This window comes from Elephantulus edwardii, unplaced genomic scaffold, assembly GCF_000299155.1.
Source record: "Elephantulus edwardii isolate Elephantulus edwardi_28Jun2011 unplaced genomic scaffold, EleEdw1.0 scaffold00040, whole genome shotgun sequence".
Lineage (NCBI taxonomy): Eukaryota > Metazoa > Chordata > Mammalia > Macroscelidea > Macroscelididae > Elephantulus > Elephantulus edwardii.
The window spans coordinates 18,499,585-18,510,091 of NW_006399790.1; the positions used below are offsets into that span (position 1 = coordinate 18,499,585).

The following is a 10,507-nucleotide window of genomic DNA, read 5'->3' on the forward strand; positions in this document are numbered from 1 at the left end:
CTGCAAGGCAAATTAGAAATTTTGTACTGTCAACTCAAATATATACTTTTCTGAACTGAGAGCAGGTTGGTAAACTTAGTAAAGTTTACTTAGTAAAGAATCTAGTTAAGTTCTAAACCAGTCAATCTGTATTATCCTTTATTTACTAGCATCATTTTTAAAAACTCAGTGTTTATTAAAATCAATAAAAAAGTTCTTGGCTTTATTTATAGAAGAATTAGGTTACAGGCTCAAATAGTTTTCTAAGCTCAAATACTTCTTTAGCTCAGACAGTATTTACTTGTACAGTTATTATAATTTATAGAAGGCATCAAAAATTCGCCAAAGAGGCACAACTATTGTTTTTTTGTGCCTACTTATTACACCCGTGACTATTGTCAAATCATGCCACTACTCAAAATTGTCATGATTAAAATTGTCCTCTCAAATTTTCAAAATGACACCTCCCTATGGAACAATATACCTTTGAGAACTCCCATATGAATTATGCTCTTTTTTTGGTAGTTAAAAAAACCCTAAACAACCCTCCTAGCCAACCAAAAAGTTTTACAATAAAAAAAAACCCCAAGAGTTAAAAACTAATGCTTTAAAATGAATGCCTCATGGATTTATAGATCAGAATGAAGAACACAAATCTCATTCCAACTATATGTACAAAACCACTCTCACTAGTATATTCCTTTATTTTCTTTCAGACAGACACATCCTAGACTGAAAACCAAGAAATAATGAAGATAGAAAAAGATTACTTAACATTGTTTCTCAAGACTCAAAAACTCATTGCTGTGGAGTTGATACTTTTGAGCTGGCAGTGCAACTCTCTACCAACTATGCCACACAAATCCTCTGAACTTTAAGTCTCTCTGTCTGCATCTATACCACCTGTATCTGTATCTATATCCATATCTACAATTGCATCTAGATCTATGTTGTTGCTATATACCATAGAGTTGGAAATGACTCATAACTGACTCTCCAGAGGGTTTTCAGGGGAAGTAAATCACATAGGAGTTGATGGCCCATTTTCCCCCCTCAGAGCAGCTAGTGGAGTCAATTTACATACCTTTGGGTTGGCAGCACAGCTCCTCACCACTAAGCCACCAGAGCTCCTTTCTATATCTATTGTTATTGTATTTGTGTACTGTGGGGTCAGGACCAATCTATAGCTGATCCTCCAGCAGGATTTTCAAAGGCAATAAAACGTACGGTGGGAGATTCACCATCCTTCTTCCACAGAGCAGCTGGTAGATTAGAATTTGGCAGTTTTGGGATTGTAGTGCAGTTTCTTACCACTAGACCACCAAAAGTGTTCTCCTTCGTGTTTTCTCTCTCTCTCTCTCTCCCTCCCTCCCTCCCCCCAATCATCTATCTATATCTGTACCATGGAATTGGACTCAGCTCTATAGCTGACCCTCCAGCAGATTACAGTTAATTCCAAGAGAGGACATTGCCCATCCTTCTCCCATGGAACAGCTGGTGGCCTAAAACCACATGCCTTCAGGATTGTAGCACAGTTTCTTGCCACTAGGCCACCAGAGCTTATATATATATATTTACATTTATATTTTTATTTATATATATATTTTACATTTATATTTTTATATATATATTTTACATTTATATATTTTACATATATCTTTCTAAACTAGTATTAACAGGTGTTTTCATTTATCAGAATTAGGAAAATAGCTTGATGCTGGTGGATCTCAGCAAGTGGTCTGTGCCCTTGAGGCTGGAGGAGGTGGGCAAATAACCGCCTCGTCTGCTGCAGATCAAATATGGTGGGGCGGAGATTGAGGAGCTGGGTAAAGTGCTGACATCCACCCAGGCGAAGAACCTCCCCACCAGTATCACATGGGATGGGCTAGATTCAGGTAAACTGTATACCTTGGTCCTGACAGACCAAATGCTCCCAGCAGGAAGGATCCGAAGTTCAGGGAATGGAATAATTTTCTGGTTGTCAACATGAAAGGCAACGACATCAGCAGTGACACAGTCAACTCTGATTATGCCGGCTCTGGGCCTCCCAAGGGCACGGGTTTCCACCATTATGTGTGGCTGGTTTATGAGCAGGACAGACCCCTGAAGTGTGATGAGCCCATTCTGAGAAACTGATCGGGAGACAACCGGGGCAAGTTGAAGATGGCCTCCTTCCACAAAAAGTATGAGCTCGGCTCCGCAGTTGCTGGCATGTGCTACCAGGCGGAATGGGATGACTACGTGCCCAAGCTCTATGAGCAGCTGTCTGGGAAGTAGAGCGCTGAGACACCAGGGAGATCCGGAGTCGCCAGGCCCCGCTCACCAGCTCAGCAAAGCATATAGATGTCTCCTCCTCCCAAACTCCCGCTCTCATTAGTGACACACTTCCTGGTGCCTGCCCTTTATGCTTCCGGAAATTCTCACATGCTAGTTTGTATTCTGATCAGATTTGAAGTCAAATATTTGTGGGGGTATGTTTTGGTACTGTTATGGGGCCATCAAATTGTTGCTATAAAAATGAGCGACCCAGAGTTTAAAGAAGAGGGAAAAATAGGAAGGTGACCATACCAGGTTTGTAGCAAGTGGAACATTACTCTGTCCTTAGAAGAGACCACAGTGGTGGACTGGATGGGCAGCAGTGCTGGCTGTGAGGTCTATAATATGTGCCTGTTAAATTGATCTCTCTTCTTTGATGTAATTGAAGCTGAAATGGAGTTGCTAAATGTTGTGTTAATTTTGCTATTTCCTTAGAGTTAAGTAAAAATAAAAACACTGGACTGAAAAAAATTAGGAAAAGAAACTTTATTATTTAAAAAAAACACACAAAACAACTTCTGAATTAGATGAGGGAAGCCCTAGCATTATTAATTGAATACTGAAAATAAAGTTCTAACATCATAATCATTCATTAAATTAAATGATAATGTTGTTGGTAAGTGCCCTGGAGTCCTTATTGACTCATAACGACTCTATGAATGAAAGACCTGAACAATTGTGTAACTTTCATTGTTTCTCAAAGTCCATAGATTTGCCAGAGGCAAGCTATTTTGGAAGTGGAAGCTTGTTTTAATTGGGGAGCTCCACCAAACACTGTCTACCATGGGTAATACAAAATTAAAATATTTTAAGTTTGCTTTTACTCTTCTTTTAACAAATTAGCAGAGATGTGGATTGTTCTGAAGGAAGATCCTAGATTATATGGATTAACACAGTGACTGAAAGAATTGTCTTTATCATCCCCAAAACAATACAAAGTTCAGCAGAGTAGCAAACAATAAATGCTGGTGAGGTTGTGGCGAGATTGGAACCCTTATTAGTGCTGGCAGGAGTGTAAAATGGCGCAACCACTATGGAAGGTTGTTTGATGCTTTCTCAAAAAGTTAGAAATAGAAATATCATTTGACCTATCAATGACACTACTAGGAATATACCTTAAAGAAAACAGAACTGCCATCCAAGCAGATATATGCACACCCATGTTTATTGATGTGTTATTTATAATAGCAAAGCAATGAAAGCAACCCAAGTGCCCATCAACAAACTAATGGACAGAAAAACTATGGTATATTCACAAAATGGAATACTACACAACACTGAGAAACAAGGAACTCATAAAACGTTACACAACATGGGTGACTCCTGAAGACATTGTGTTGAGTGATATATCTCAGCCACAAAAGGATAAATACTGCATAATGTCACTCTCATTGAACAGGAATAACACGGGGGTTGGGAGAAAACGAAGAAAAGAAGAGATAAATAATGAACACTGTATTGGGACAAATGAAGGAAAGAACTATTTAAAAGGAGTATACATTATACATATGACAATAGTCCAGAATAAAAGGTACATTGCAAAGAGGACTGGAAGGAAGGGGAGAGAGAGGTAATTATGCAATAATAAATGATTATTTTTTAAAAGTGAACTTGGGGAGGGGGAGGTAAAGAAGAGAGGGTAAAATATGCAACAATGAATGAATGAAAATAAAATTTTTCTGTAAACTTTCATTAAAATGACAATTACAAGGAACAATTTTATTTTAAAAAAAGAATGGTCTTGATCATGGATCATTAGGATAGTACAGGATGGGGTAAGTTTTCAATATGTTGTTCCTGAGGTCTCTCTAAGTCATAATTGATGCAAAGACACCTAACAACAACCAACTACCCATCCATAAGACCAATTGTGTTGATAATTTTTAAACCTATCTAAATTATGCCTTAAAGTCATTTAAAAAATAAATAATATTTGAGGGAGCTATGGTGGCCTAGTGACAAGAAGCTGCACTGCAATCCCAGAGGAACGCGGTTCGAATCCACCAGATGCTCTGCTGGAAAAGGAGGGGCAATCTCCTCCTGTACAAATCAGATCCGATTTGACAGTACACACACACACACACACACACACAATAATATTCAAACTAATGAGAAATTTTGCCTGAGCATTATATTTCTTTAAAAAATACCACAGACCAATGGAAGGACAAAAAAAAAATACCACAGAGAAAAACTGGATAGATTATGTATACTGAATTGAAACAGATGAGGGAGATAACAGTTTAAAAGTGATATATGATAGCATATCATGATTATCACAGGAATCCAGAATTAAGGTTGCATAGTGGAGTGCATTTGGGGTGGGGGGGCAGAGTCTGGAGAGAGGGGATTATATACCAACGGAGTTTGTCTTTTCCTATACAAAGAAAGGACTAACCCTGGGAGGGGGGGTAAAGAAAAAAGTGCAACAATGAATGAATGAAAATGCAAAATCTCTGTAAATGTTTATTAAAATTAATAAAATAATTTTTTTTTTAAAAATGTCAATTGGAATTGAGACCCCAGAATGTAGCCCATCTATCTAGGGTCAACTGGTTGGTATTCAACAAAGAAACAAAACCTATGAAATGGAGGAAATAACAACCTCTTCAACAAATGGTGCTGGCAAGACTGCACTTCAACCTGCAGAAAGTTGAAACAGAATCCACATCTCTTATTGTACACAAAATACAACTAAAGGTGGATCAGAAACCTGGGGTAAAGCCCAAATCCATAAAGATCCATAAAGTGATAAGCTGGGACAAGACTTAGAAGGCCTGACCTATGGTATAAAAAGCCTGGCAAATACAGCCAGAAATGTATAACCAGGAGATGATAACATCGATGAATGGGACTTCTAAAGATTAAGTCCCTGTTGTACATCAAGGTCCCCCCCACCTATTGGTGAAAAGAGAACCAAGTGACTGGGGAAAAACATTTTGAAAAACATGGATCTCATAACTGAAACATATAGAATATTGCAGACTTTCACAAGAAAAAAGACTGATAATTCAATCACAAAATGGACAAAAGATATGGAAAGAACTTTTACATAGGAAGAACAACAGAAACATGAAGAAATGTTCAAAATACTTGGCAATGAGAGAGATGCAAATAAAAAGCACAATGAGATATCATCTTATCCCAGTAGTAGTGACAAAGTGTAGCAGGACAGCAAGCAATAAATGTAGTAGAGGATGTGGAGATACTGGAACTCTCATACACTATTGGTGGGATTGTAAAATGGTACAAGTACTCTCTGGTGGCCTAGTGGCAGGAATATGCACTGCAATCTTGAAAGTATACGCCTCAGGGCCACCAGCTGCTCCACAGGAGAATGCTGGCCAATCTTCTCCCAGGCGATTAACTGTCTCTGAAAACCCATCAGAAGATCAGCTATGGGTCAGTTACGACTCAACGGCACACAAAAACACAACAACAACTCTGGAAGGAGCTTTTTTATGAAACACTGAATGCAGAGGTTTCATATGATCCTGCTATTCTACTGCTGGGAATAAATCCCAAGGAAAACAGAACTGAGGCACAAACAGAGATTTGTACACTGATATTCATAGCAGCATTATTCACAATAGCACGAACATGGAAACAGCCCAAATGTCCACCGAACAAATGATTGGATTGAGAAATTGTGTTATATTCACATGATGGAATACTATGCAGCTCTCAGGAGCAATGATTTTAAAAATATTATATAACATGGGAGAGTCTAGAGAGCGTGATACTGAGTGAACTAACTCCGATGCCTAGGAACAGATATTGTATAAGACCATTATTATAAAAACAGAAGGATAACCAGTAAAATGCACATAGATATCCAAAGAGGGAATGGAGGGGGCAGAGGAGGTAAGTGATGTGGGAGAAATCACAGAGTCACAGAGTCTGGTGGGTGAAAGGAAGGGGTTAAAAAAAAAAACCACTCCAAAACAATGTATATGAATGAAACGCAATATAAACAAATTATTGTATGCAAACTATCTTTCTTAAAAAATGGAAATATCTGTTGTTGTGTCACGTTGAGTAAGAACCAACACACAGCTGATCCTCTAGCAGGTTTTCGGAGGCAGTAAATCAAATAGGAGGATACTGTCCATCTTTCTTCCATAGAGCAAATAGATTCAAATTGTGTACATTGATGGCACAATTCTTCATCACTGAACCATCAGAGTTCCTTAAAAAATGCCTACATGGGATTAAATTGTTAACAGCAACATAAAGGATTAGTTAGGAACTTTGGGGGAAAGTGATTTTATGTTAAAGGAGGAGAAACAAATCTGAAAACGAATGTGAGAATAGTTGTGTAATTCAAAGAATGTAATCAATATCACTAAATTGTGCATGCTGTTGGTTTTGTTGTTAGGTGTTTGAGTTGAGAATGACTCATAGTGACCTCCTGTTCTATCCTACACCATCCTCACACTTCCTGACACACAGAGCCTAATGCAGTAGTCACCATATCAATCCACCTGGTTGAGAGTCTTCCTCCCCTTTGCCCACCCTCCACCCTTCCCAACATCATGTTCCTCTTCAAGGAATAGCACCTGTTGGTAACATGTCCAAAGTATGTGAGGCAAAGCCTCATCATTCATGTCTCCAAAGAGAAATCTAGCTGCACCCTCTTGGCTGTCCATGGGATTTTCAAGTGTTCTTCTCCAACACCACAGCTCAAAGGCATCAGTTCTTCTTCTATCATCCTTATTGTCCAGCTATCAGACACAAAGCAAGTAATTGGAAAGACCATTGCCTGAATCAGATATGACTTAGTCTTCAAACTGACATCACTACCACTTAATATTTTGGAAAGGTCCCTAACTGCCTATCTTTCCCCAGTTCAACTGGTGTTAATTGTGGATGCAAGCAAGATGAAGCTTTTGACAATGTCAGTCTCCTCTCCATCTATCATGATACTATCAATTCAGCGGTAAGAATCTTTCTTTTCCTGACATTGAGATGCAATCCGTACCAAAGGCTGCATTCTTTGATCTTCTGCCAAAAGCTCTCCTCACTTTCACAAGCAAGGTTGTGTCATCTGCATAAGGCAGGTTACTGGTGAGTCTCCCTCCAATCCTAATTGTGCATGCAAAAATTGTCATATTGTGGGTTTTTTTAAAAAAAATGTATATATTCTCAGTAACAATAAAATGAATAAAATTTAGAAAGAAAATAAAAAAGGGTGTTCTAAGAGTCACAGTTTTCTAGCAGAAAGATGTTTTCGTTATGCAGTCATAATTTATTTCTCCTTTAGACCATCTTAGAGTAATCTAATTTAAATTAAATGAAATCTAATTGTGTATGCTGCTGCTGTTGTTGTTGTTAGGTGCCATTGACTTGAGTACAACTCATAAATTAAATCTAATTTAATTTAGCTTTTTTGCAGTTTGAAAACTCTAGGAAGTATCACTTTCAATGTACAAAATACTGAAACCAGGGACAAATCACATGTGATATTTGAGCTAAACATTTTGCTTCACCCTTATCATTTTCGGGTTCCAAAGTCAAAAGTGTATGCCCTCCTCATTCTCACTGCCATCCTATTCTGGACTAACTCTAGAATTTTGGAGATGTGCTAGGTCAACATCCAGGATGAGTGTGTACGGTTTGAAGACTGATAATCTCATTAATATAAGGGAGCTCTGGTGACTTAGTAGCAAGAAGCTGTGCTGCAATCCTGAAGACATGTGGTTTGAGGCCTCTGCAGGAAAAGGATGGGCACTCTCCTCCTGTACAATTAACTGCCTCTGAAAACCTGCCAGAGGGTCAGCTATGGGTCAGTTCTGACTCTACAGCACACAACACCACAACAACATGTGAAAAATTGAAGTAAAGTGAAGAAAAATTCCTTATAGAGATGATCAGTAATAATAAGAGTATTCAAGACACTACTGATACTATCAAGTACACAGAACTAGTGTTTGTTTAGCAAGACCACAACTAAAATTCTAATGCACCAATAGTTGAGGTCTCAAGGATAAATAAAATAGAATAAACAGAAAAGAGCAGTTTGCACAATTTAGGCTTATTTAGAAGAATCCCAGTATTTGCAGTTTGAAATTGATCAAGCATGCAGTCAAGATGCATTAATAAATATTGGTGAGTGGAAAATTAGAAACAATGAGGAAGGAATGGTAGTTGGAAAGTATGAACTTGCTAACAGAAATGTTGCTGGAGAGAGAATAGTTTAATTTTGTACATTCAATGATTTAGTCATAGAAAATACATTTTTTTTTATAAAACACAAAGGGTGACTTTACACATGGACTAAACTTGTTGGACTGCAGAGGATTCAGATTGACTACATCTGCGGAAAGCATCATTAGAGAAGCTCAACTTCAGCAGTCAAAACCAGACAAGGTGCTGGCTGTGGAACACACCATCAATTAATTAATTACTCATGGGAAAGTTCAAATTGAAACTGAAGAATTAAACAAATTCACTAGAATTAAAATATGGCCTTAAGCCCATACAATCGGAATTTAAAAATCATATTAAGAACTTGAAGCACTGAACATCATTGATGAAGGCCCAGAGGAGCTGTGGGATAAAATAAAGGATATCATCCATGAAGAGAGCAAAGATCATTACAAAGATACAGAACAGTTAAAATACATGTCAAGAAACGATGAAAATTGTATGAGAGCATTGAGAAGCCAAAACACAAGGTCAAGATGCCAAAGTAAAAGAGCTTAACAGAAGAGCCTAAAGGGCAACTCAAAAAGGCAAAGTAAAATATAATAGTGAAATGTGCAGACAGCTGGAGTCAGAGAATAAAAAGATAATAACTTCTGGCATTTTTCAAAAGAAATGAAAGAGAAATTCAAGCCCTGAGTTGCAATTCATAGAGATACTATTGGCAAAATCTTGAATTATCCAGAAAGCATTAAAAGAAGTTGGTGTTACTTATTCTTTACATGTTCATAAATCCAGAATGGCAGGAAATTTAGACAAAAATTCATCTATGCTAATAAATTTGGAGGACTGCTGCTTGACTGACTGACTGGAAGAAAACTCTATCTGTTCCCATTCCCAAGAAATGTGGTCCAAAGGATTGTGCGAATTATTGAACAATATAATATCACATGCAAGGAAAATATTGCTGAAGATAATCCAGAACCAGAATTGTCAGATGTAAGGAGAATGTAGAAGCTTCCATCGCCCCAGGGATATCATTGCTGATGTGATTATGTCTTGGAGAGGGTGCAGCCAGAGTGCTCTTTGGAGGCAAGGATGATGAGGCTTCACCTCACACACTTCAGGCATGTTGCTAGGAGGGGCTATTCCTTGAAGAGTGACATGATTTCTGGGAAGGGTGGAGGGTTGATGATGGAGAGGAAGACCCTCAACCAGGTGGACTGACACGGTAACTGCTGCAAAGGGCTCTAGTGTGTCAGGAAGGGTAAGGATGGCACAGGATGGAACAGCGATCAGATTCTCTGTTCATAGGGTCACTATGAGTCATACTTGACTTGATGACACCTAACTACAGCAAAAACAAGTGCTCTGAGGTAAAGTAATTTGAAAATTTGAATTGTTTGGTCTGAATGTTGTTGTTGCTGTTGTTGTTGAGCACGACTCATAGTGACCCTATGAACAAAAGGCCTGAAACCTTTCTATAGCTATCGTCATTTATCAAAGTTACTAGGTAAAAATAAATTTCAATTAGATTGACTACCTATTATGAGAAAGATATTGATCTTGGTTTTGTTTGTAATTTCTGTTTGAAGATCTCAGAAAAGGGAGCCATAAACTTAAAGTGAAATTGTTCAGACACAAACATGAGAAATGGTGAGCCACAAAGAACAAGGCATCCGTTTCTTAGAGGTCTTACAGAAAAAAGAAAACAACAAGAACAAAACAAAAAATAGTCTGTGTTAAGTGATTTAGAATCTGCTGTTGTGTACCATCGAGTCAGAACCAACCCTTAATTCATCCTCCAGTGGGTTTTCAAAGGCAGTTTAATCACACAGGAGGAGATTGCCCATCTTTCTCTCATGGAGCAGCTCGTGGATTTGAACTTTGTGCTTTTGGGATTGCAGCACAGTTTCTTACCACTAGGCTACCAGAACTCCCTGGTTAGAAAATAAGATTTTATAATCCTCTCTCCTTATTCACTCTTTTTAATTAATACCTTTCCAATCATGATGTCCCTCTCCAAGGACTGGTCCCTCCTTGCAACATGCACAAAGTATGTCAGATG

At 38.2% G+C, this 10,507-nt stretch overlaps 1 pseudogene; it reads left to right on the plus strand.

Moving 5' to 3' along the window:
* Positions 1-1,693: 1,693 nt before the first annotated feature.
* LOC102874544 lies at positions 1,694-2,256 on the plus strand (annotated as a pseudogene).
* Positions 2,257-10,507: the final 8,251 nt, after the last annotated feature.